This window comes from Amblyomma mixtum, chromosome 10, assembly GCF_055824585.1.
Source record: "Amblyomma mixtum isolate Tamu chromosome 10, ASM5582458v1, whole genome shotgun sequence".
Lineage (NCBI taxonomy): Eukaryota > Metazoa > Arthropoda > Arachnida > Ixodida > Ixodidae > Amblyomma > Amblyomma mixtum.
The window spans coordinates 19,738,106-19,764,369 of record NC_143021.1 but is presented as its reverse complement, the minus strand read 5'-3'; the positions used below and the strand labels follow the sequence as shown (position 1 = coordinate 19,764,369).

At 49.1% G+C, this 26,264-nt stretch overlaps 1 pseudogene; it reads left to right on the top strand.

Moving 5' to 3' along the window:
- The first annotated feature begins 309 nt into the window (after positions 1-309).
- LOC149325290 (uncharacterized) lies at positions 310-2,072 on the top strand (annotated as a pseudogene).
- Positions 2,073-26,264: the final 24,192 nt, after the last annotated feature.

Here is a 26,264-nt window from a genome sequence, read left to right as displayed (position 1 = left end):
TGCCGATGTCGCACAATGTGTGAAAACCTGCCGAGATTATAAGCGACGAAAGACCCCTCCAACCCGACCAGCAGGATTTCTGAACCCAACTGAACCCTCCTCATGGCCGTTTCAGCAGATCGGCATGGACTTGCTTGGCCCTTTCCCGAAATCAACGTCTGGAAATAAGTACATGCTTCTGCGACACGGCGCCTCCGATGTGCTCATCAATGACAGAGGCACAGCATTCACGGCGGAACTGACGCAAGCCATCCTGCGTTACAGCCAAGCCAGCCACCGGAGGACTGGAAAGAGTGGGCGTGGGAACAGCGTCATCATGAGGCTGCTTCACGGCATGCGTTTCTTCATGCAGATAACGGCAATCCTTCAACTCAGCGCGGGACCTATGGCACCGGCTGATGCCATTCCGGCTACGCCTGTGACTGTCGACATTCAAGTTGGCAGCGTGGAAAATGGAGAGCTCTGGCAACCCTACTACAGTATGGCTCCATCGTACAAGTCCTGCGCATCGTGCACGACATCACCTTTCTACCTTGATAAAAACGGACTGCAGCGGCCTGCGCCTTTCAGTGGGCGTCGGAAGAGCGTCATCATGAGGCTGCTTCACGACATGCGTTTCTTCATGCAGGTTGGTAATAACTATTCCATGTTTGCTAAGAAATCGAACAATATGTGCCTGCTCCTGTTCCCACGCCCGGGAGTGCTGTTGATTTTGCCCGTCCAGTGCTTTGATGTTTCTAGTCAACTGCTTTGGTTGTCGGGGGACGTTAAGCTTAACCCTGGCCCTGGGTCGGGCTCTGGCACTGTCACACGATCCAAAGACAGCGCTGTTGATAATTCCCTGCAGAAACAGCTCAACGACATGTTGACTCTGTTAGAAGGTGTTAATTCAAGGACCGCTAAAATGGAGTTAGAGCAATCACACCTAACAGCCTCTATTAATGAAATGAAACTAAATCAGGAATCTATGATTAGGAATATTGCCGATATTGACGCGCGACTGTCGGCAGTGAAATCTAAATCATGCGCCAGTGATGCGGCTCACGGGGAATTGCGGATTTTGCGTAAGCTAGCCGATCAGCTTGTCAATGAAAATTGCAAGTTACGTCTTGGACAGACAGAGCTGGAAGACCGGCAGCGCCGGGAAAATCTTGTTCTTCGGCGTACCCGACAGTTCGTCCGAAACGTGGGATGAAACCGGAGAAAAGTTATTGAACCTTGTTACAGGCTGCTTTGATCCTGTTCTTACGAATGACATGTTTGAACGAGCACACAGGATTGGTGTGTTCTCAGACGAAAAGAATCGTCCGATTGTTGTGGAGTTCCGGTCTTTCAAAACAAAACAACAAATCCTAGTGCAGTCTGCTAAACTTAAAGATAAAAAGCTCACTGTAAGTGAGCTTTTTAAACCTGTTCTTTTTTGCATATATTATGTATTCGCCCCTCCTGCTTGGGCCTACTGTAGGCCTGCAGTATGTTCTAAATAAATAAAATAAATTATTCTTTGCAGACACGTGTGGCTAGAAAGAAGCTTGTGCAGTTCGCGAAGGATGCTGACTTTAAGTATAAGCTCAGGTACACCAAACTGTATTGTAACAACAAATGCTACGGCTATGACCCTATTCACGATAGCGTTTTCGAGCTAGCTGGCCCACCGGGATCTTTAGTGGCCCCTTGTCGCGCTGCTTCTGGCTCGCCACACGCTTCGCCATAGAGGTGCGGGAGGGGCAGTGGACGGGCGACTGGAGATAGGACAGCGCTATCAATTCTTTTCACAAACATAAGAAGCATAATACCAAAGCGGGAAGATCTAAACTCTGTCATCGACTCATGTGATGCCGATGTTGTATTGCTGACAGAAACGTGGCTCTCTGCAAAGATAGAGAGCAAGGAACTGTTTGATTGCAAGAAGCGCTACAATGTTTATCGTTCTGATAGAGGTGACAGAAGTGGAGGAGGTGTTTTAATAGCCATCACCGATAATATTGTGTCTTCACCTATTAGTCTTTCTAGCACTTTAGAGTTGGTTTGGGTTGAACTTCGTGTTCATTTCAGGAAACTGATTCTGGGCATATGCTACCGTCCCCCGTCTTCGTGTGCAACTTTCGTTGAAGATTTGCATGATGCTCTTAACATGATTTCAGTACGTTATCCAGGTGCGGCAATCCTTCTTGGTGGTGACTTCAATTATCCCAGTATCGTGCGGGCTAATACATCGCCGTATCCTCGCCCCTTTTCTACCGAATGCAATAACTTTTTGCGAACCTGTTTGGACTTCAACCTCTCGCAGCTAGTTACTAAGCCAACTCGAGTTACGCCATCATCTTCCAATGTATTAGACCTTGTGTTAACCAACGCGCCGGATCTTATCCCTTCAATCTCGTACTTACCTGGTCTTAGTGATCACACCTTGCTTCAATTCGATGTAAAAATTAATATTCCTAATCGCCGGAGCATCTTCAAGTCCATTAGAGATTATAAACGGGCGGACTATGATTCCATTAATCGTGAATTAACTCTTTTCTTAAACAATGTTTTACCATATTTTCCACACCGTTCTGTCCACACTAACTGGAAAATGTTTAGGGACACTGTTGAACGTCTCACTAATACATTTGTGCCGCTTAGAATTTTGCGGTGTAATAGCCAATCACCGTGGTTTAATAACGTTTTAAAAAGGCTATCCAATAAGAAAAAGCGTTTGTTTCGCTCGGCGAAATCATCGAATTCGCAACAACGATGGGACGGTTACCTTTCTGCGGCCGCTGAGTACAAATTAGCTCTGAAAAATGCTAAGGACACTTTCTTTAACGGTACTTTGCCTGCTTTGCTGATCAATAACCCTAGACAGTTTTGGAACACTGTGAACAAGAAAGATAGTGCGTCAGTACTACCTACATCTTCTGACGGCGTTGCATTTTCACCTAATGAATGCGCTAGTGTCCTTAACAGTGTTTTTGTTGCTGCTTTTTCTGGCAATGTTTCCCTTACCAATCAGGAGTGTCCGGTCTTGGATGCTTTTTCCATGGATCCAATTCTTTTTGACACAACTGGCATGCTGAGAATAATTGAAAACCTTAAGATTTCTTCCTCCTGTGGCGTCGATAACATTAATTCGAAATTTCTGGTTAATACAAAGATGTACAGTTCAATTATCCTCACCAAACTGTTTGACCAGTCTCTGGAAACAGGCTGTATTCCCAATGACTGGAAGGTTGGGAGGGTGATTCCGCTGCATAAGTCTGGCGATAAACATTGCCCTGATAACTTTCGCCCTGTGTCGCTCACCAGCATACCATGTAAAATCATGGAACATGTCATCTACTCTCATCTTGCTAACTTTTTAGAATCCAATTTCTTTTTCACTAATGCCCAACACGGCTTCCGTAAATCATTTTCATGCGAAACGCTACTCATAAGTTTCACAAATCACTTACATTGCATTCTAGATCGCGGGTCCCATGCTGATTCTATATTTATGGATTTTTCTAAAGCATTTGACAAGGTTTCACATGAGCTTCTTTTTCTTAAACTAAACAGCCTTAACATTGATTCCACAGTGCTTGCATGGTTGCATTGTTTTCTTTCAAACCGAAGTCAGTTCGTAACAGCAAATAACGTCAATTCAGATTCCTCTCCTGTTTGCTCTGGCGTGCCTCAGGGGTCCGTTCTTGGGCTCCTCCTCTTTCTCGTTTATATAAACGACTTACCAACTAATATATCGTCTTCCATTTGTCTTTTTGCCGATGACTGTGTTATTTACCGCGAAATTAATGATGATAATGATGTATGTGTTCTTCAGTCAAATATTAACAAGGTACTGGATTGGTGTAACCTGTGGAATATGAAGCTAAACATTACTAAATGCAAGCATTTGCCCATTTCTCGTCTATCTAATACACCCTCTACCTACTCCATTAATGGCATCACTCTTGAAACTGTGTCGTCTTATAAATATCTGGGTGTTCACGTCTCTTCTAACCTGTCCTGGAAAACTCATGTTGACTACATTACAAGTAACGCCAACCGCATGCTTGGATACCTTCGCAGAAATTTTTCATGTGCACCGACTTCATTAAAACTATTACTTTACAAAACATTGGTCCGCTCTAAATTGCAATATGCTTCATCGGTGTGGAACCCTGGGGTCGAATCTCTCATTTCTGACTTAGAATCAATTCAAAACCGCGGTTGTCGCTTCATTCTCTCCAACTATCATCGTACTAGTAGTGTAACTGCCATGAAAGCTCACCTTTCCCTACAGCTTCTTTCCCATCGCAGGTCAATAGCTTCATTATGTACATTTCACAAAATTTATCATAATCCTTATCTTAAAGGGAAGTTATTAAAAAGACCACTCTATATTTCAGCACGCATCGATCACCGTCACAAAGTTTGGATCCCTCCTTGTCGCACAAGATGTTTTCATGATTCATTCATACCCAGAACTTGTCAGCTGGAATCACCTTCCCCACAATATTGCTGTAATTACTGATACTGCTGCATTTCGTAACACTGTTATTAATTTTATATAAGTATGTGTCCATAACTTTGTTAATTTATTAGCTGTTGTTTTCTTTTGTGTTTCGTTTTGTGAAATGCTGCCTTTTGTTAATTCTGTTATTGATTTTATACCAGTGTGTGCTGTAACTATATTCACTTTCTAGCTGCTGTTTTGTTTTTTGTACTTGCATGTTATTCCCACTCCATTCTTTAACGCCTAACGGCCCTGAGGGCCCCGATGCCGAACACAAGACCTGGGACGTCATCCTGCCTTACGTCGTCTTCGCCTACAACACTGTAGTGCAGGAGACCACCCAGATGACGCCATTTAGCCTCGTCCATAGCAGGGAGGCCACGACCACGCTAGACGCCGAGCTGCCCAACGTTACCGAGAAAGATAACGTCGACGTCGCCGCCTACCTTCAACACGCAGAAGAAGCCCGAAGACTTGCCCGATTAAGGATCGAAGACCAGCAGCGGACCGACGCGAGACGCTACAACCTGCGAAGACGCAACGTGGAATAGAAGCCAGGAGACCGAGTCTGCATGGATTTGGACGCCCATTCGCCGCAGAAGATTGAGTGAAAAGCTTTTGCGCCGCTGTTTCGGCCCGTACAAGGTTCTTCGTCGGCTAGCTGAATTGGACTATGAAGTCGTCCCTGACCAAATGACTGCATCCCAGCGACGCCGCGTACGACCAGATGTAGTGCATGTCGTCCGCCTAAAGCCCGCTAAAGGACGCCGCTAAAGGACGCCGCTAAAGGACGCCGCTAAAGGATGCACGCTAAAGGACGCCGTGCTTCCACATTCAGTGCTTATTTTTGCACAACCCGTTTTTAATTGTTCGTAGCCGCATTATATTCTAAAGCATCGAGTCGATGCTTCTTTGCCGCGAATATTTGTAGTGTTCGTTTTGTTCATGCTTCAAGGCTGCCGACACGCCACTCTATCACTTCGTTTGCGACGCAAGCCGCGCCTACATTTATCTCGATTGATCGCATCTAGGCGGACCCGATTATACTTTGCGCCAGAATGTTCTACTAACTTTCCAAGCTTTATCTGGAAAGTTCGCTTTCAGCTTTAAAAAGAGCACCGCCGAGAGCGGCGGGCATTCTGTTCGACGGCCGCCGAGCACGCTTGTTGCTACGCCGCCGCCGACAAGTTTTTATTCAAACTTTTTTTACGAGATCCAAGGAGCGCTCCTGAAGATGGTCAACGGCTTCCTCGCGGATGGGTTACGTCCAAACTCTTTCCGCGAATGTCGCATCATACTCATTCCGAAAGCGGGCGGTGACCCCTCCGACCCGCAAGCATGGCGGCCCTTAAGCCTCTTAAACGCAGATTACAAAATAGTCACATCTTTACTGAACACAAGAATGCGGACGATCCTACCTCACCTAATCCACCGGGCTCAAACCAGCAGCGTCCCTGACCGCTCTGTGTTTGATGCATTGGCACTCACTAGAGACCTGTTCACATTTGCCAGCAGGAAGGGCTTCAGCGGGTGCTTTGTTTCACTAGACCAGGCGAAAGCATTCGATCGGGTGGAACACTCGTATCTGTTCGGAGTCCTTGAAGCCTTCGGATTCCCTCCGCAAATTGTCAGCAGGCTGCGCTTACTTTACGCAGACCTGAATGCTCGTCTCTCCGTAAACGGCCACCAGTCACCAGGGGCATAAGGCAAGGATGCCCTCTCTCCCCAACATTCTTCGTGTTATGCCTGGATCCACTCATCCGGCGCATTAACGACAGCCCATCCATACGCGGCTTCCCTCTGCCTGGCCAGGGCCAAATCAAGGTATCGGCCTTCGCCGATGACGTGTCGCTTTTCCTCAAGGACGAGGATAGCTACGCCGCTTTTTCGCGGCTGTTTCTCGAGTACAGCGAGATATCTGGGGCCCTATTGAACAGGGGAAAAAGCAAGGCACTAAGGTTTGGCACCTTCACACCGAACCTTGCGGGCGAGGTGGAGTGGGTGCAGGGAGTGAAAGTCCTGGGAGTAGTATTCCTCGCCAGCGGAGAAGTAGCCCGCGAAACCTGGACTAACCTCCGCACGAACGCTGAGAAACGCCTCTCGGTGGCGTCAACTTTCCGCCTTTCAATGGCAGAGCGCTGCTTTATAGTTAAGTCCACAATCCTAGCCGCATGTTTTTTTGTCGCCCGCGTCGCAAACCCACCGCGCACGTTTGCGCGCAGGCTAACCTCGGCCTGTGGCTCTTTCGTTTGGGCGGGCAAAACCGAACTTGTGTCACGAATGTTCATGCGCCTTCCATCGTACATGGGTGGGTTTGGTATACCTTGTATCCGCACCATGTGCAATGTGCTCGCCTTGCGAGGAGTACGAGATCTTGTACGCAACCCAGACTATCCCGGGAGAACACTCCTCACATACTTTCTGGGTACAGCGCGTAACGTGTTTTTTTCACAACACGTGGTTGGCCCTACAGCCGAGCAGCCCCCGGCATTTTTCGTTAATGTGCGTCGCACACTGACGTCGTTGACTGCCAGCGTGCCCGATCTGGATGTTGATGAAACCCCGCCCTCCAGGATGTGTGAAGCACTAACGGTCGCTGCGCTGACCCGCGAACAACTCCAGAAAACGAGACGGGCACGCTGGCGCCAACTGACCTCAGCTACGCTTCCTGCAGATGTCAGGGACTTCGGCTGGCTGCGAGGCTGGCGGGTCCTGCCCACAAGAGACCGCCTTGCGGCGTGGGGCGTGGCGCCCTCCGCCCGATGCCCGCAGTGCGGTCTGCTTGAAACTTTGCAGCACGCAATGTTTGAGTGTGTAGTTGCGCGCACCTTTTGGACATTAGTGTCACGCATGTTTTTAACCCGCCTGGAAGCGCGCACTAGTTCTCCCGAAGAGTTTCAAAATATGCTCTTGTGTGTCGGCATGTTCGTTTTGTGGCGGCAGCGTGGAGTGGCATCCTTAAATGGGCGTCCGCAAAGAACAATGTTCCCAATGTTGCAGCGCCTGCGCACGCGTCTCTTTGAACAAGCATGCATGGACGCTCTGTCAATGAGCGAGGCTGAGTTCTTGCGCAAATGGTCGACATACGTTATCGTCCTGCGCGGCGGTCGAGTATCGGAATTTTTACTGCATTACTGACGTGCTCAGTGCTGCGTCACTGAGCATGTGCTTGACTGATCAGAGCATTAAGTTCATCTGTTTTGTTTTGTATTTTCTATGTTAAAACAGAAAAAATAAACTTCTCTTTCTACGCCGCCGCCGACAGCATTTGACAGCATGTGGGAATGATGCAATGTCCAGAGCGCAAGTGCTCCAATGCGATCTATCATTTACAAACGGCCCTGAAGACGTTCAGGACGGCAAAATCTACATTACCGACCATGACCGTCAACGACGGACGCCCGGACCGTCGCTCGTCGTGAACGTGTTCATGGCAGTTTGTAAACACTTTTTGCTTTGGAACACTTCCGATCTGGGCATCGCATCATTCCCGCATGCTGTCTTGATCACGTGGAATGTCTCGGTAGGTTACATACTCAGTTTAATGCAAAGCGCAGCGCTGCTCCAACGTTCACGTCATGGTTTCCTCGACGCAGCGGCAAAACATGGGTACGCGCTCAGACGCGTCCAGACGCTTCGCCTGCTCGCAGCCAACTAAGCTCGTCGCATCTTGAAGCTGAAGGTTTCCCCTTGTTCCCAAAAAACAGCTTTCCCAATCTAGTGCATGCACGCATCACGCCGCGCATTGCCTCATTACTTTCAGGACAGATAGTGTATAAACTTTTGTATGTAATCTCGTGCCTGTTACTGTTATATACGGTATTGGGAAGATCTGCCATATATTGGCTATATTTGCAGGAAGTCTCTTATATGGCATTAAAGCTGCCAATATAAACAGTAATCAGCTGACCGGGATATACTGAATTGTAAGAAGAAGAAGAGGACGACTCCGCAGTGCCGTACTTCGTCGTCATCGCTGGTGGTTTGGGCCCGAGTCTTGTGCTGGGGCTGCTTCCTTCGACTCGTTCTGCCGTCCTGCTACGACCCAACCGCTGCGTGCGTTGGTCGCCGTGACCCTTTAATAAATCCACTGTTCACTTGGTGGAGGTGCGGGGTAAGAAAGGGTATTGGCGACCAGAAGTGTGCTAGCACCATTGCGCAAGTCAAGCACAGTGAAGGGCAGTCAGATACGGTGGCGGCAGAAAGAAACGTCGGAAGGTAAGAAGAGATCGGTGGCGTCGGTGGTAGAAGCGGCAGACAGAGGAACGAGGACAGCGCTAACGGGTGGGATAGTAGTGTCCTGAGCGACATGGAGTTTCGGAACAGCACGAGGACCCACGTCATCAAATACAGCGGCGGATGGCAGAGCGCATGGCACGGAAAGTTCCACGTGAGGGCGGGCGCAGCCAATCAAGGCATGATGATGGGACCGAAAATCCCAGCCGAGAAGACATCATGAGAATAAGTGCATGGTGAGGACGATGAATTCAATAAAGTGGACGGTGTTCGCAATTATTACTCGAGCGGTGCAGAGAGCTGTGGGCTGGAGGTGCTATGCGGTGGCGGTACGTAGCGACAAACCGCAAAGAGACGTCGTCACCTTGCGAAGAGAGCGGCAGAGTTTTTGGATGACAACAGATACGGCGGCACCAGTGTCTATAAGAGCAGTAGTCGAAAAACCTTCCACGATAACGTCGATAACATTCGCAGGGAAAAGAGGATTTGACGGTCGGCGAAGTACGCAGTTCGAGCCTCGGGAACTACGGCGGTAAGTTTCCCTGCTCGGCTGAGGGAAATCGGTGGCGCATGGGCGAAATGGAGCGGTGACGAGGTGAAGGTGAGCGACGAGACGAGGAAGCCTGGTGGTCAGATGATTCAGGTGGCGGTCCCGACGGAACACAGAAGTAGGGGCCGAATAGGACATGCTAGTATATTCTGGCACCGGCAGGGACATACGGGACATACGACTATGGGGGGCGACGTGTCCGGGAATGCCGCAAGCAAAGCATATCGGGCGGTTGTCCGATGTTCGCCATGGAGAGGTAGGCGGCGCAAGTCTACCAATACTGCGTGGCGAGCGTAACATGGCCGAAGGATACGCATACGCCATGGCAGGTGCTGGGTGAGCCACAACTTCGGCATAGGTGCGAGGCGCCGCCACAACGGGGTGCGGCGCGAAGGTGTCAGGATAATTGAGCGGCGCAGCACTGGGGGCAGGTGGAGTTAGGGCAGCCTCAGAAAGTGCCATCGGGGCAGCGACAGGAGCTGGAGGATGGCCGAAAGGAAGAGCTTTCGAGACCTGTCGCAGTATTTCTTTTCTGAGCTGCGGCGCCAAACAAGATGATGTTTCGGGTAGAGAGGGTAGAAGAGATAGCTGGCGGGCAACCTCCTCGCGGACAAATTTCTTGATTTCGGCGTGGAGTCATGAGGTGTCGGGGTGCGCGGCCAGTCCAGCGAGCGACGCGTAAGAAGGGTGGCGAACCAGAAAGCGTTGCTTCCGTAGCTCGTCGAAACTTTGGCAAAGTTCGTATACCGTTGCGATGGTGTTCGGACTCTTACCCACGAGCATGTTGAAGGCGCCATCAAAGATGCCCTTCATGACGTGGCGAATTTTATCTTCCTCTGTCACAGACGGGTTCACTCGTTTGCATAAATCGGCGATGTCCTCGATGTAACTGGTGAAGCTTTCACCTGTCTTCTGCGCTCGGGAACGGAGACGCTGTTCAGCTGGAAGTTTGCGAACGGCAGGGCGGCCGAATATATCGGCAAACGTTGTTTTGAACGCGGACCAGCTGGGGATGTCCGACTCGTGGTTCCGATACCATATGCTGGCGACGTCAGTAAGATAAAATACGACGTTGATAAGTTTCAGAGCGTCGTCCACTTTTTATGCCGGCTCACCCGTTCGTAGGCTGACAACCAATCCTCAACATCTTGGTCGCATCTGCCACGAAAGATAGCTGGGTCGCGTTGACGTAAGGGGCCAGAACAGGTGACAGGTGGAAGCAGGTCGCAGGAAACAGGAAGCAGGGTCGGGGGCTGCTGGCTTGTCTCCTGCATGGGAACGGACACCGTGCGACTGTGTGCGACGCCGACGCTCTCTCTCGGTCGCCGGTGTCCCTGCCTGCCGTTCGCACACCAGACCCTCCCCTGACCGCTCTCACAATCTCAGATATGCCTTCCGAGAAGCGCCGAGATCCTTGGATTTCTCTCCTGTTCAATGTCATCAATGCACCTACCATGACTGCACATCCGCGAGCTCTCCGCCGCCAAGCTTCCCATTTCTCCGTCCGGCATGGTCTCCTTTAGCGCCGAAACTATAACTCTGACGGCAGAAAATGGTTACTGGTTATCCCACGCCATCTCCGCTAGGACGTTTGTTCCCATCATCACACTGACCCGCAAAGTGCTCGTGCTGGTGTCCTCAAAACATATCACCTGCTTCGTGAGCGCAACTATTGGCGGGGAATGTACAATTTTGTCCACCGCTACATTCGATCGTGCGATGCCTGTCAGTAACGAAAAGATTCACCTTGTCGCTCGGCCGGTCCCCTGCAACCTTTACCATGCCCCGCTCGCCCCTTTGGCCGCATCGGCATTGACGTTTATGGCCCACTTCCCTGCACTCCGGCCGGTAACCGATGGGTAATCGTCACCGTCAATCACCTGACCCGTTATGCCTAGACAGCCGCTGTAGCACGTAAGCATGTGGGAACAAGGAAGGAATGTTTATTAAGAAGTGCTCCGGTATTTATACCGGCAGCTGTTCAGCTCAGAGATGCGCAGTGCTCGTCTTGTCCGACGCGTGCCGATGACGATGCACTCTGCCACATCTCGTCATCGAAAAAAAAGCACGAAAGGAGAGAGGAAAAAAAATTACATAGGCGATGAAGTTTGCCGTTCCGGCAAGGGATAACGTTGAGGCTCCCTACGCTGCCGACTACTTCTGCGAAGCCCGTCTGCAGGTGATGCCTGACTAGTCGAAGCGTCGCGTGGTGGCTCCGTCTCGGAAGGAGGGTCCTGCATTTCTTCTTTTGTAGTTCTTACATGCTCTCTTGTGCAACGCAGATGTCCTGCGCTGGTATACATTATGTAGGATCGCGGCGTGCCTGCCGTGCCTACAACTACTGCTGGAGCCCATGTTCTCTGCAAGGTGTCATAGACAGACACTGTACACCCTCTGTGAGGCTCTGGCAGATGTCTAGCAGACCTGTTGTAGTACTTCTGCTGCCTTTTCCTGATGTCCTCTAGACGAGTTCGGACATCTGCAGTAGGAATAGTCTTTGGCTCTAGATGGCAGTCCAGTACCGGCAACCTCGTTCTGGTGCGGCGGCCCATCAATCTTTCGGCTGGGGATTGCAGGAGGTCGTCTCTCGGCGAGTTCCTCCATTCCAGCATGGCGCTGCAAAATGCAAAGGTACCAAAACAGCATTTTTTAAGCAACTTTTTTGCCTCTTGAACGGCACGCTCCGCCATGCCGTTCATACGTGGATAGTAGGGGCTGGATGTGACATGGTTGATGTGAAAGTAATACGCGAACGACCCGAACTTTGCACTGCTGAACGGGGGCCCGTTATCGCTGCAGATGTTGACAGGGATCCCGTCTGTTGCGAAAACTTCCATGCATGCTTAGATGACCGCTTGCGCTGTTGTGTGGGGGAGCTTTCGAATTTCGAAAAAAATAGTAAAAATCTACTATAAGCAGGTACTGGGCGCCGCCGTAGTAGAACAACTCCGTACCTACAGACTGCCAAGGGCAAACTGGGCACCGGATGACTGATCATGGGAAGCTTTGCATTTCTGTTTTTGTGTTTTTGACACACTGGGCAAGCTTTCGCAAGTGCCCGAATGTCCGAATTCATATTAGGGCAGAAAATTACCTGCCGTGCCCCTGCCTTCATTTTCTCCTCTCCCCCGTGTGCTGCGTGTAGTAAGCGGAGGACCTCCGGGCGCTTGGCTGCCGGGATGAGCAACTTGTTGCTCCGAAGCAGCAGACCGTCCTCGACGTGCAGTTCGTCGCGGTAGGCCCAAAAGGGGCGCAAGGTATCCGGAACTTGTAACCTGCCGTCGGGCCATTGTGTACTCGAATAACAAAGCAACTGCGACATCAGTGAATCGTTCTTGGTTTCATCCCGGATGCTTCGTAGTCGGTCGTCTGCAATTGGCAGAGAAGAAACGATATTGACCTGAAACTGCTCAATTTCTTCTTGTAGTTCCACCTTACTTGGAAAACGCGACAAGGCATCAGCAAACAGCAGTTCTTTTCCTGGCTTGTACTTGACTGTGATTGGGTACTTTTGGAGCATTATGCTCATGCGCTGGAGGCGTATCGGACATTCGCACAATGCCTTCTTGAATATCATTTCCAGTGGTCTGTGATCTGATTCAACCGTTACTTCTGGTTGACCAAATATGTAATCTTGAAACTTTGTACAGCCATAGACTATTGTCAAAGTCTCCTTTTCAATTTGCGCGTACCGCTGTTGGGCTGCGGTTAGCGAACGGGACGAGTAAGCGACCGGCCGTCTGTTTTGCAAGAGCACGACCCAACACCGTACTGGCTAGCATAAACTGACGGTACCACGGGTTGGTCCTGCTGAAAGTATGCCAGGACTGGTGCTTTTATAAGACTTGCCCGGAGCTGTTTAAAACAATTTCCCTGTTCGTCTGACCAAATCCACGCTATGTCTTTCTTTAACAGCTCTCTAAGTGGGGCAGACAAAGTGGACATGTTGGGCACGAAGCGCGCCACAAAGTTGACCATGCCCAAAAAATTTGAGCTCCTTACCATTTTTTGGCGCTGGCACTAGTAGGATCTCTTCCACCCTCTCAGGGTCCAGGCAGAGTCCCTCTCTGGTGAGTACATGACCCATGTAACGCACTTCGAACTGCAAGAAATGACACTTTTCTGTTAAGCTTCAAGTTGTGTTCTGTGCACCGCATCAGCAAATTACACAGGTTGCTGTCCTGCTCCTTGCGAGAGTTTCCCCAGACTAAAATGTCGTCCATAACAACGGCTACACCAGTAAGGCCTTCTACTACTCCGTGCATAGCTCGTTGAAAAACTTCTAGCGCCGATGTTATGCCGAACGGCAAACGTAAAAACCTATATCTGCCGTACGGGGTGCTCATAGTACATATTCGTGAGCTCTGGTCGTCTACCTTTACCTGCCAGAACCCCGATGACGCGTCCAAGGTGGAAAAGTACTGTGCTCTAGACAGTCTCGGTACTACGTCTCCTAAGGTTGGCATGTGGTAGTGCTCTCTCAGCAGAGCCTTGTTCAAATCTGACGGATCTATGCATATTCGCACTTTTTCATTTTTAACTACCACTACCATATGACTTGACCACGAAGTTGGTTCAGTTACCTTTGCGATAACTCCGTCACTTTCCATTCTTTGGAGCTCTGCTTTCACACGGTCTTGAAGGGCAACAGCAACTCTTCTTGCTGGTTTAACGGTAGCTTGAGCATCGGGCTTTGGTTGTATGTGGTAGGCAACGCCCTTTAGTTCTCCTAGGCCTTGAAAGAAATCTTCAAATCCACGAGGTTCCTTGCAGCCGGACGCATCAATTGAACTTACGCGGCTTATCAGGCCAAGACATTCAGCCACGCAGCCACTCAGTGTCACTGGCACTTCCGGCTTAACGATGAAAAATTCCTCTTCTGTGCACAGTCCCTTGTGGCTAAGGGGGAGCTTAATCTTCTTCGATGCCATTTCTTTGTGCTCGAAAAATGTGCGTAGTGCAGCGGAGCATGGCTGCGCAGGCTGGTATGTCATGCGACGTAAGAGCGCCTCTGGCATTACACAGCAGTTTGCGCCTGTGTCAATCTTGCATCTTACATACATGCTTGGGATAACGACTCGCAAAGACCAACGATCCACCTGATCGACAGTATTGATTTCAAGTGTTTGAAGAAACAATTCTTCGTCGTTTGTTATCTCAACTGCTTGTACGTTTCTGCATTCGCTCCGCGGTTGTGGATGCGGCCGCTGACATCTACGTGCGAAATGGTTGCAGCCTCCGCATTTCCTACATTGTTTACCCAAGGCGGGACAGTTTCCATTCTTGTGACTCTCGACACCACATCTAAAGCACGTGTTGGCTTTTGATTTCACTGCGTCTATCCTAGCGGGACATGTGTCTTGTATTTCAATGAAACGTACTTTGCCTTGTTCGCTTGCACGGCAGATTTCGACAGTTTTGGTGTATGACTAGTCTCTGCTGCAGAACTTTGTCACTGGTTCCAAGAATAATTCTGCTGCGCAGCATTCGTTCTTCTAATGTGCCAAACTCACACTGCTGTGCTAGCGCCCGAAGCTCCGTCAGCCATTCGTTGAACGACTCACCCTCTTGCTGGTTCCTGGAGCCAAAGCGGAAATCATTGAACGTCAAGTTGGTTGTTGGCTTGAAGTGTGCTTCAAACTTTTCGGTCAGAATCTCAATGTCGTGTTTGTCGTCTTCCTTATCCAACGTGAAAGTGTAGAATGGTCGCCTTGCTTCTTCACCGATTGCCATCAGGAACGTTGCAGCTTGAACCTCCATTGCTTGCTCTTTCAGCTTCGTTGCCGTTGCATACAGGTCGAACTCTTTTTTCCAAATGGTCCAGCTGTGAAAGGCGTCTCCCATTGTGTCCATCGGTTTTGGCGGTGCAATTATTGACGACGCCATGCTTGCCGAGCTTTTGCGGCGGTTCCTGCGGGGGTGTCTTCAAACTGCCAGGCTATTCTGACGACACGAACGACGGTGAAAAATCACCGCCCACTTCTGACACCATGTAACGCGCAAGCATGTGGGAACAAGGAATGAATGTTTATTAAGAAGTGCTCCGGTATTTATACCGGCAGCTGTTCAGCTCAGACATGCGCAGTGGTCGTCTTGTGCGACGCATGCCGATGACGATGCACTCTGCCACAGCCGCCCTTCCCACGGCGACGGCTCGTGACGCCGCTTATTTTATTCAACACCACTTCGTCCTCCGTAACGGCGCACCTCGGGAGCTCCTCAGTGACAGGGGTCATGTATTTTTGTCAGAGGTAGTTCAAGAGCTCCTCTCAGCATGTCAAACCTTACACCGTGCGACTACTGCCTATCACCCGCAAACAAACGGCCTCACGGAGCGCTTCAATCGCACTCTGGGCGACATGCTCGCAATGTACGTTGCGTCTGACCATTCCAACTAGGATCAGGTACTTCCGTTTGTGACTTTTGCGTATAATACCGCCCATCAAGCGACGACAGGTTTCTCCCCTTTCCTCCTCTTATACGGCCATGAAGCAGCCTGTACCATCGACACCATTTTACCCTACCGGCCCGATCCTTCTGAATACACAACTATCTCCGACATTGCCCACAAGGCTGAACAGTGCCGTCAGCTGGCCCGCACCTTTACTTCCGACACCCAAGGATACTGCAAAGACGTGCACAACAATGCCAGGCCTGCTCCGACGTTCTCCACTGACTCTCTCGTTTGACTTTGGGTTCCGGCCGACAGCACGTTCTCCATCAAGTACCATGGCCCTTATCGCGTCATTCAACGTACGTCTCCTGTCAACTACCTTATTGAGCCAGTTACACCTTCCTCGGACCACCGCCGTCGCGGTCGCGAGGTCGTCCACGTTAGCCGCCTCAAACCGTACTACAAACCGCCTGTCGTTTCTTCGCCGTAAGTCGCCAGGATGGCTATTCCTTATCGCCGGGGCCATTGTAAGAAGAAGAAGAGGACGACTCCTCAGTGCCGCACTTTGTCGTCATCGCTGGTGGTTCGGGCGCGAGTCTCGTGCTGGGGCTGCTTCCTTTGACTCGTTCTGCCGTCCAGCTACGACCCGACCGCTGCGTGCGTTGGTCGCCGTGACGCCTTAATAAATCCACTGTTCATAATGTATATATAGACTTACTTTTTATTTATTTATTTGAATACTTTAAAGTCACCCAATTGGGCATTACTGCACTGGGAACAAATAGCTGCTAAATGGCTGAACAAATATAAAAGCAAAAAGACACAACAGTGGTGTAGCTGCCAAAGATTTCATGCTTCTTGGAAGTGTAGTGCAGCACATTTAAGTACGAGGTGTTAACTGCAATTTGAAAAACAGTAAAAGTGCATTAAAAGTAAATGAGGGAAACCGCCACATGCTTATGGTGCATGGTGCGGTTGTAGGTCAGTTATTCCTCGCAAATGCGTTTAATAAAAACCTGAAAGCAAGTGTTATCTTATCTAACTAATCCGTATGGCAGTCTGTTCCATTCGTACATTGTGTGCGGCAAAAACCTAATTTAAATACAGATGCCTGAATCCAAATTCCAGTTATTATAAGGCCATGGTATTTTGCTTGGGAAATGTACGTGGTAGGTGCAAGGTAATATCCATGGTTAATGCAAATTCAATGTGCAGAATGTAATTTAGAAAGATTAATCTCAAAAAGCTCCGACAGAGATTTAAGGAAACCCACCACAGCTGTTTATCTGACGCAGTGACACTGTTGAGTACTGAAATATTGAATGTGCCGCATGATTTCATATTGCTTCTAGTTTCTTGATAACGGTTCTAGCTTGCGGATCCCACACTCTCGCTTCGTATTATAAAATTGATCGTTTGTTTGAGATGTAAAGAACTTATTTCGCCTGCTGGGTGGTTTGGGAAAATTCCTTGTAATGGAATTTAGTACATGGCCATCCTTTAAAACAAAACGACATGCTTGTTTTGGGTAAAATTTTGGAGAAAATAGGCACTTAAGTATATAACCTCCTTAAATGCAGCTATTTGGTGATTACTTGAAGACACACTATAGCACATGTTAGTAATTTTTCATCGAAAACGAAAGTGGCACCATTTTTGTGATTAAGGATACAAATGTCAGGAAACGCAAAACTTCACACATCTCTACTTCTGGTTTAGTTTATGGGGTTTAACATCCCAAAGCAACTGAGGCTATGAGGGACGCCGTTGTGAAGGGCTACGGAAATTTCTACCACCTGGGGTTCTTTAACGTGCACTGACATCGCGCAGTACACGGGCCTCTATAGTTTCGCCTCCATCAAAGTTCGACCTCCACGGCTGGGTTCGAACCCGCGTCTTTCGGGTCAGCAGTCGAGCGCCATAACCACTGAGCCAGCGCGGGGGCACCATTTCCACTTCTGATGTTATTTTACAGTAAAACCATGAGCAGAATTTTCATAATGGTTGGCACTTTTCGATTTTACGGAACAGTACAGTCTTTGTCAAAAGTAACCAGGCTGGATGGTTTGCTTCTAGCTCGTACAGTGCAGCCCTTACAGCTTCCCTGAAGCTGAAACTGTCGTTAAAGGTAAAGACTGGAGGTCTTACCTTTCAAGCCCTTTTGATCTCTAGAAAAGCCACAAGGGCTCCACTGTACGAGCTAGAAGCAAACCATGCAGCCTGGTTACTTTTGACAAAGGTGGTACATGTGAGGCCTTAATTACAACTTTATTAAAGTATTTATCTCTCAATCTCTCGCATTCATGTTGCGCATTTCCCCGCTTACAGCTCTGTACGCAACCTAGGGGCTAGCTGTCCGTGGAAAAACCACGAACGAGGCAGTAGAGGAGGATAAGAGCTGAACATCGTTCGAAGCACGTGAAGCTGAGAGTTAAATATTATATGACTAACGCCTGAAGAAATTGGACTATGGCAGGTGGGCAGCTAAGATATCTAAATATTTATATAGAAAGAGCGTTGGTTCAGAATGGCGGAAAACAAGTAGAAAACTAACCAGTAAGTATGGGGGACACAAGGACAGAAAAATAAAGAGGTTCAAACAACGGGAAAAAAACGTAAAAGGTAAAAACTTGATTCACTAAATGTAAAAGAAGCATAGTGCAGAAATGTATCGAAATTGCAAAAAGCAGATCAGGAATGAATCGTTCTATGATAAATCAAGAGGCAGTTCTCTACTTTTTGAAGATAGATCAGTCTTTCTTAGAACGCGTAGCTACTAAAGCAAACTTAACCAAGCAGATAGATGTGCAATGCGTGGGACGCCTGCGGAAACAATTTAACATATTTACTCCAATTTGCTGGTATTGATGCGAATGTGAATGCAGGCACAGTCACTCTCCATGAGGCCCTAGGGTTTAGACATCTCAGTGATTACAGTGCCTGGCTGCTGGCCCGAAAGACGCGGGTTCGATCCCGGCCGCGGCGTCTGAATTTCGATGGAGGCGAAATTCTACAGGCCCGTGTACTGTGCGATGTCCCAGGTGGTCGAAATTTCCGGAGCCCTTCATACGGCGTCCCTCATAGCCTGAGTCGCTTTGGGACGTTAAACCCCAGTAAACCAAACATAACAATGGTCATGTGAATGAATCTGCAATCCAAATTAGCAAAAAGCGATCGGAAGATTCATGGCTCGAAAGGAGAGATGTGATATGAGGTTAGAAGTGTAGGATTTAATATTTATTTAAAGGAAATGACGGATATACAAACATTTCTAGAAGAACGCTAAAGAAATACAAAGAAAAAAGCCGATCATGGTCGCAGCTACCATCACCGTGTTTCAAAGAGGATGCTCTTACCTTCCACCCATCTATCCATGCGTTGTATAGGGACGGTGTGGCTTTCATAGACATCCATGATTAAAAATACGGTGCCTATGGGGCCGAGCCAACCCCGTGTCTGAAGTGCGTGGATACTCAGGCACAAATAAAATCAACCAAATGCGGCGGTATTTAAAATGTAACGACACAGTATGTGTTCTTTGGCGACAAGAAGAAATTTTTCAAAAGATGCGCACACGGTCAGAGAACGAAAGCGAAAGACGGTGATCAGCCAGCTGGTAAGCTGCTATAATAAAAGCTTTATCATGTAAGAAATATCGAGAGTTGATCATTTTCTTAAAACTGCACCGCCGGCATAGCAACATCTCAGCGTAACTGTTGCTGAACGTCGTTTATTGTGTAGGATTGAGTCTGTCGCGAATCAGTGACGCGTCCACCGACTGCCGAAAGGGAAGGGTATCAAATGGAGGTTCGAGAAAGAAAACAAGCAGATCAAACAAAACAGATTGAAGCAGTAATTATAATTTAAAGAAAAGAATCCAATAAGAAGCGAAAACACCAAGAAACACACAATCAACACACGTACAACCCTTCAGACTAAAGGAAAGAGTTCACCATATATGAAGCGTCCCAGGTGAAGCCTATATGCCTTGCTGGCAGAAAGGACGCGGCTTGATGAACTACAATCCGTCGGTCGTGTTGCGTCGAAGGAAGCGGCTGTAGAGAGCCATATGACAAGGAACCGAGAGGAATAGCAGGAAGACGTCGATGTACTCCAGTCAGTCGTCCCAAGAACTTGGTAGCAGCAGCAGGAAAAACATAGCCAAGTCCCTTATGCAGGCTTTCCAGGTAGGCCTCTCGGCATCAGGGACCCTCATTCCATCGAATGCCACCTCCAGACATGAAAGAAACGCTGTAGGCTTGCGCCGGAGATCCAGGAGAGGTCCCCGGCAGCATGCACCCAACGTCCGACGGGTGCCACCTCCACGCTTGAATCACTCGACCTGCACTGCGCTGTCCTCCTTCACACTTCTTTTTTTTGACAGGTCAGCTCTCCGCTCCTCGTGCCCGCCGCGTTCTTCGTTGTCGTTGCCTCGCACACAACATTAGCACGAGCACATGCGCAACACTGGGCTGGCACGCGCGGCGCTCCGCTGTCGGTCGACTCACCAGGTTCAAAAATCCCTCTACGGTTTCGTGTGCACATCACACATTACGCGCCCTGCCTTTGGAAATTTTTTTACTTAGAAAAAACTGCCGTCGGTGCACACCGCACTCATGTTCATGTGGTAAACGGAAAGTTAGAGGCTGCCGAAGTCACCGAAGGCCCTTTTGCACACTGACACATGGAGGCACGCGGGAACGCGCACAAAGGGAACATGGGGTCAAACATCATACATCTGTCAAAAGTGAAAATAAAAACCATACAAAACATCAGACACAAACTTTAAACATGTCTGCACCACAAAGGTGACTGCGTACACACTTAACCGTGCATTGAAGAGGAATCTGAACTCGTACTTTTACCGCTGGAAATCGATCTACACGTTCCGAACTTTCTTGGAAACTTCGAATCATTGGCCTTGGCGGCCGATTTCCCTAATTTAAATGGGATTAACATCGGGCTCCTGCCTTTATTTTTTAATTCCCCGCACACGGTGGGAGGAGTCGGCCAACCTTTCGCCCAGTCCCTTGGCGGCTTGCCGTTCTGCCATCGGCGGAGTTTTAAGTGGTGTTCGGCGAAAGGAAAGAGTCCGCGCGTATTTTGATTTTCGTGGGCTTAATTTGAAGCTATGTAGTATCACAGTAGACACATTTATTCACGGTAACCTAAAAGAAACAAAATAAAGTTTAGTTTAGTTTAGTTTAGTTTATGGGGTTTAACGTCCCAAAGCGACTGAGGCTATGAGAGACGCCGTAGTGAAGGGCACCGGAAATTTCGACCACCTGGTGTTCTTTAACGTGCACTGACATCGCACAGTACACGGGCCTCTAGAATTTCTCCTCCAAAGAAATTCAGCCGCCGCGGCCGGGATCGAACCCGCGTCTTTCGGGTCAGCAGCCGAGCACCATAGCCACTGAGCCACCGCGGCGGCAGAAACAAAATAAAAGCGAAAGCACAGTCGCCACGCGACTGCCTGAAAGGCACCCCATACGCTGGTCGACTCCTCCCACCGTATGCGTGGAATTACAAAAAAAGGCGGCAACCAGACGTTAATCCGACTTAATTACGAAAATCGGTCGCACGGGGCAACAAATCGAAGATTCTAATGCTGGGAGCGTGTAGATCGAGTTCTCGCGGCAAAAAGACGAGTTCAGATTCCTCTTCAGTGCACCTTTAAAAACCCATAACCGGTAAACGAAGGGAGAAGAAAGATAAAACCACAAACACTACCACGCTGTTGCCCGGCTTTCCCTTACCCGTCAGGGTCAGTGGTTATTGACTTAAGCGGGTATCTCGCCCATTCCAATCTCCCCGTTTACCTCTCCTATTCTCACCACCGCTCCCAATCTTAGTATCCTTCCCCTCCCGACCAACATGTCCCCCGTCCTGCACGCCAGACGTCGTCATGCGGTCGCACAGCACCATTCCTCTCTCTTTGATATGCAGGGTGTAGCTTACACGGATGCCTCCTTCATGGCTCCTCGAGGTTCTTGCGGCTACGCCCTGTACCATCCACACCTCCCTGCTCCTGAAACCCACACCAGCGGGCCGTATCTACACCCTCCAGACGCATTGTCCCTCGAGGTCCTCGCCATTGTGCATGCCCTCCAGTAATTTGCCCTCCTTCCCTCTCTCAGAGTACACAGTCTATTCAGACTCACAAGCCGCTATAGACCACATACAGAAACGCACCCTGACCCTTTCTCTCCAACAAGAGGTCGAACGAGCGGTCTCCGCACTGCAGCCTTCCATCGTTTTCCTCCGCTGGGTCCCTGGGCATTCAGGGATTGACGGCAATGAGCTGGCCCATCAGCTCGCCCACGACACACTTTTCCGGGCACCGTTGATCCCCTGGCCCAAGGCCTCGGAGGACGGTGGGAGACTCACCCTTCGCCGCACCATAAAAGAGGTCTACCTTGAGCTCCGCCTCGACAAACGCCTTTATCCTCCCCCTCATCCATCACTCACGGTGCCGGAGTCTCGCCTTCTTCGGCACATTCAGATGAATGCAGTTATCACCCCGTCCCGCCTCTTCCTCTATCGCTATCGATCGGACCCTTCCTGTCCCAACTGCCCCTGTATCTATGCGGACCTGGCCCATTGCCTCTTCTATTGCCCGTCTGCTCAGCAGTCGGGTTCCTTCCCCCCACCCTCTCTATCCATCAGCACCTGGCTCGACTGGCTTGGCGCTGAAGGGGAAGAAGAACAGCGGCTTCTGGTCGCCCAGGCGGTCGACATGCTCGGCCTATAAATTATGGTCGATTAAAAGTCTTTTACTACTGCTACTCCTACTACTACCACTCTGCACTTGCACAGGTTACCATTGCCAACGCCGGATAGTAGCACTGTACACTGGGCAATTTACAAACAATTCATGCAATAAGCGCCTGCGTTTTCAAGCCCTTGATGTACTCCACACGAAATGTATACTCTTGTAAAGTTAAACTCCAACGCAGTACCCAGCTGTACAAGTGCTTTGCTTTTATTAAATATTGCAAGGCTTGGTGGTCAGCCTAAATGATGAAGAACGTCCTGTACAAGAATATGTTTAATTCATCAACCTCCCAAATTATCGCAAAAATTGGCGTTCAATCGCTGAGAAGCGAGATTCGCGAATGTAACAACTGTCGACTCGCATATGATACTGGGGAGAGAACTCGATCAAGCTTCTGCAGGAGAACGGTGCCTTTTCTGACCTCGGAAGCTTCATTGCAAAGCAGACACTGCTTACTGAGAAGTGGAGCTCTTAATACTGGCCTGAAAGTAAATGCTTTTTTGAGCTGGTCAAAATCGGCTTGCTGCTGTGGTGTATATGAGACAGGGTGGCGTTCATTTTTACGTGCCATGTCCACGAGCGGTTGCACTTTGTAGGCATAGCCAAGGATGAAATCAAGGTAGTAACTGGCAAGCCCTAAAAAGGAACGAATTTGCTTCTTGGCCTTTGGAAGCGGTGCGTTGACAACGTTTTCTACCATTCTTTTCAACAGTGGGATTGTCCGTGCTGCAAGCCGAGGTCCTAGAAAAGAGATGTCAGTAGCTCCGGTTTCAATTTTCTGTGGTTTGATTACGAGGCCGTCCTCGCGCACCGTGCTAAAAGCCTGCTTAAAGTCTAAAGATGTTATTCCCAGATAGGGGTCGCTAAGAGCACATCGTCGAAGCAATGAACGACATAGTCTATGCCTTGTAAGAGAATGCGCTTCAGGCGCGTAAAGACAGCCGATTCTGTCGTAATGTCGAAGGGCATAGAGACGAACTGATAGTGACCGGATTGGGTAGACAACGCTGTTTTTGGTCTCGAAGCTTCCTCCAAGAGTACTTGAGTTGAATTTTATTTCGGATTGTCGAAAATCCTGGAAGCCGGAGCTAAGGGAAGATAAATTCTGCCTGACGGGGCCCGGGCCCCTAGCAAAAAAAAACATAAGTACAGATATACGTTTCAAGCAGCAACACTGTAGGGCAATGTTTAAAAAGAAACTAACATCAACACAAAATTGGAAATGAATGCATCCACTGAAGCATGAGACGGGCACTGTATGAAACACTACACAACGGACAAGGCCTTAAACATAACGTATCGAGCAAATAGGGAATAAGAAAACCGCGTTAAATACAAACACTTGAAAGAAGGTAAAGTTTAATGACACTTTTAAATGAACGAATAGTGTTGAAATGCTGAGAGAAGGTGTAAATGAATGGGAGTTTATTAATTAAGACCAAAACAGCGTAAGAGGTCATCTGCATACCGTAATTAGTTCTAATGCGAGGAGTTACGTATCGTGTACATCTCAGGGAGTGCGGGTCATGCTTTATGAATGTTGTATTGAAAGAATTCAGATTCAGTTTCATTTCTTTGTAAATAAACACAGCAGTTTGAAGTAAAATAGTCTTCTAAACGAAGTATTTCGGATTTTAGAAAATAAGACAATGTGAGATGTTGTGCTCCTAAACAATTAATGGCTCGAATTGCCTTTTTTTGTATAGTGAACAATGAGGTAAGATTTTGTTTTGAGGTGATACAGCAGATTAGCAAACAATACTTTAGTCGAGATTCTATTAGGGAATAATACAGCATTGTTTTAAGCCATACGGGTAAAAGATTTCTATATTTGTCGATCCATGGTGCTGGGACCTTGAAAGATTTGTTTTTAAGTTCGCTATGTGGGCATTCCAGCATAGATGCTCATGGAAAATGACGGTCAGAAATATTTGTGATTCTTCTCTGTCCAAGGAATAGGCTGCAAAGCTAAGGCGGAAACTATGCTGAATTGGTTTCTTTCGCGCGCGAAACAATACGTACATACTTTTCAGCGCATTTAGTGGTGGCTGATTAGTGTTTAACCATTGCCCCAGTTCTACTAGCCAGTTATTGCATTTTGTTTCTAGGTGTTCCGAATTTTCATCAGAAAAGAATACATTAGTATTGCCCGCATAAAATGCAACCTCTTGTGTCAGTGGGATGTTAACAAATTTATTAATATATGTAATGTGGAAACTCGCACAGTTAGCGTGGACGGGCACAGTTCTTGTCCCAGCGGTGCCGCGCAGCAGGCCAGCGTTCGCAAGCGCAAAACCCGAACTTCGTCGGCTTCACCTATCTTCTTCCTCGCCTTCGTCGGCGCTAGCTGCTGGGGCATCGAACTCCAACTCTCTTCCTTACAATACCCCCGGGGTGAAGAGGCGCCATCCTGGCGGCCTAAGGGCACGAGACGATGGCTGGGTCGTAGTAGGGCTTCAGGCGGTCTAAGTGCACAATTTCCCGACCGCGGCGGCGATGGTCAGACGAAGGCGTGATGGGCTCGACCAGATAATTAACTGGGGAGACCTGCTGAATAACGCGATAGGGGCCCTGGTATTTGCTCAGCAGTTTTGTAGACTGGCCGGGGCTGGAGGACGGCACCCACAGCCAAACGAAGGATTCAGGCAGATATGACGGCGGCAGACCGGAAGAAGCGGCGCGGGCGCTTTTCTGACGGTGCTGGTCGTGAGAAGTAAAGGAACGGGCGAGTTGACGGCATTCTTCGGCATGCGCAGCGGCTTGAGAGACGGTTGTAAAGTCGGACGAATCGGGGCGGTAAGGGAGTATGGTGTCCATGATGGAGGAAGGCTCGCGTCCGTAGAGAAGAAAATACGGTGAAAAACCAGTAGTGGCTTGCGTTGCAGAGTTGTAAGCGTATGTAACGAAAGGTAGAACGCGGTCCCAGTTGGAGTGATCGGTAGAAACGTACTTGGCCATCATGTCGCCGAGGGTCCGGTTAAAGCGCTCGGTCATGCCGTTCGTCTGTGGATGGTACGAAGACGTCGTGCGATGAACGATATGACACTCGCGAAGAAGGGCTTCCACTACGCCGGACAAGAAGACGCGACCCCGATCGCTGAGCAATTCCTGAGGCGCACCGTGACGAAGAATGATATTCTGTAGTATGAAACCGGCTACGTCAGAGGCCGTCGCAGCTGTCAACGGGGCAGTTTCCGCATAGCGCGTGAGATGATCAATGGCGACGATGATCCAGCGGTTCCCGGCTGCAGTGCTGGGAAGAGGGCCATAAAGGTCGATTCCAACACGGTCGAATGGTCGGGCCGGACACAGTAACGGTTGCAGAGGAGCAGGTGAGTGCGGTGGTGGGTTTTTGCGGCGCTGACATTCCAGACAAGAGCGTATGTACTGGCGGACAAAACGGTACATACCCCGCCAATAATACCGAAGACGCAGGCGGGTAAAAGTTTTCAGCACACCGGCATGAGCACATTGCGGGTCGTCGTGATAACTGGCACAAATGGCGGAGCGGAGGTGCCTGGGGATCACGAGCAGCCATTTGCGACCGTCGGGGAGGTAATTCCGACGGTACAGGAGCTGGTCACGCACGACAAAGTGATGAGCTTGACGACGGAGCGCTCGAGAAGGGAGGCGGGCTGATCGGTTTTCTAAGAAATCCAGAAGAGAAGTAATCCAAGGATCCTTGCGCTGCTCAGAAGCCATATCAATAGTGTCAAGAGAAGGTGTGAGGCCGGAAATAGATGGCGGGTGAGGCTCAGAGGTCACAGGGGAGCGCGAGAGAGCGTCGGCGTCGGAGTGTTTACGACCGGAACGATAAATGACCCGAATG